The 1,817-nt window shown below is 35.6% G+C and overlaps 1 non-coding gene across 1 annotated transcript; it reads right to left on the reverse strand.

Annotated features, from left to right (window-relative positions):
• Positions 1 to 411: 411 nt before the first annotated feature.
• LOC136204347 (small nucleolar RNA R71) lies at positions 412 to 518 on the reverse strand. Its single transcript, XR_010675191.1, has one exon. It is a non-coding gene; the product is annotated as a small nucleolar RNA R71 (small nucleolar RNA).
• Positions 519 to 1,817: the final 1,299 nt, after the last annotated feature.

The raw sequence follows: 1,817 nt of genomic DNA on the forward strand, positions 1-1,817 counted from the left end.
CCCTTAAAAACCAAAGTAGTCCAGCCAGAAAATATGGCCGATCCACCGACACTTATGGATTATGCTAGGCCAGGAATGGCCGGTGTAACTAATAGTGTAGTTAGACCCCGTATAAACGCAAATCAATTTGAAATTAAGCCTGCTTTGCTTAATATGTTGCAAAACAACGTAACGTTTTATGGACTACCTAACGAAAACCCTAATGCCCATTTGACAAATTTCTTAGAAATTTGTGATACTTTTAAAATTACTGATGTAACAGCCGAAGCAATCAAACTTCGCCTCTTTCCTTTCACTTTGAAGGATAAGGCAAAAATTTGGTTAACTTCTATGCCTGCTGCAACATTTGAAACTTGGGACCAATTAGCCCAAGCGTTTTTATCAAAATATTTTCCTTTAGCAAAAACCGCAAGAGTCATCAAAGAATTGACATCTTTTACCCAAAATGATAATGAAACTCTTTATGAAGCTTGGGAACGTTTTAAAGAACTTCAACGTTTATGCCCACACCACCAATTGCCAGATGCACTTTTAATGCAGACATTCTATAATGGATTAAATCCTACGACTAGAGGTTCATTAGATGCTATGTCTGGAGGGTTATTTATGAAGAAGACGTCCGTCCAAGCAAGAGAACTTTTGGAGGAAATGGCAATCAACAGCAGTATGTGGCCCGCAGAGCGTGGACATATACCAATGGCGAAACCATCATCCTCAAGTACATCATCGGTTAAAGGTATAATGAATCTTGATCCAGTTGCGATGTTACAAGCCCAATTTTCTGCCTTATCGCACAAAGTTGATAGGTTTATGACACCGTGCGATCCTAATGGTAATCCGATCCAGACAGACATTGATTACGAAGGTATGAATGAGATAGAACAGGTAAATTTTGTCCAAGGACAAAACCAAACTACTAATCCTTATTCTAATACTTATAATCCTGGATGGAGAAATCATCCTAACTTTAACTGGAAAGATAGTAATAATAATAATAATGCAAATGCTAATCAATATCGTGTAAATAATTATCAAAATCAAACAAGAGATACGATTAGCACTTTATCTTCAAAAATCGACAAATTTATAGATGCTATGAATGGAAAGGTAAGTAATCAAGACGATGGTTTTAAACGGATCGAAAGTAAATTCGATCAACTTATCAAAAACCAATCATCTAGCATCCATAATTTGGAGGTTCAAATTGGACAACTTGCTAAATCAATTCCATCCCGCAATGAGGGAAGTCTTCCCAGCCAAACGGAAGAAAATCCGAAAGAGCATGTTAAGGCTATCACTCTTCACTCAGGGAAAAACTACTTAGGTCCGGAAATGCCCGGAAATTCAACTTTACCTGGAAATGATTTACTAAAATCCAAAGAAGATACATTAAAACAAAAAGATACACCAATTGACTCTAGTACGAAACCTTTTGTACCAAAGCCACCTTTTCCACACAAGGTCCGAAATAAGGACCATGATAAACAACTTTTATCATTTTTAGATAAACTTAAAAATTTGCATATAAATTTAACATTCATGGATGCAATTACGCAAATTCCTAACTATGGAAAATTCTTGAAAGATTTAATTTCAAAAAAGATTAGTTGGGAAGGAATTTCATCCATTTCACTTACTGAAGATTGTAGTTCGATAGTATCAAGCAAATTACCTACTAAACTCAAAGATCCCGGATGCTTTACCATTCCGTGTAAATTGGGAAATATGGAATTCCCAAGTTGTCTTTATGATTTAGGAGCTAGTATAAACTTGATGCCATTGTCTATTTTTGAAAAATTAGGTTTAGAAGAAAACAT

The sequence above is a fragment of the Euphorbia lathyris genome, chromosome 8 (assembly GCF_963576675.1).
Source record: "Euphorbia lathyris chromosome 8, ddEupLath1.1, whole genome shotgun sequence".
NCBI lineage: Eukaryota > Viridiplantae > Streptophyta > Magnoliopsida > Malpighiales > Euphorbiaceae > Euphorbia > Euphorbia lathyris.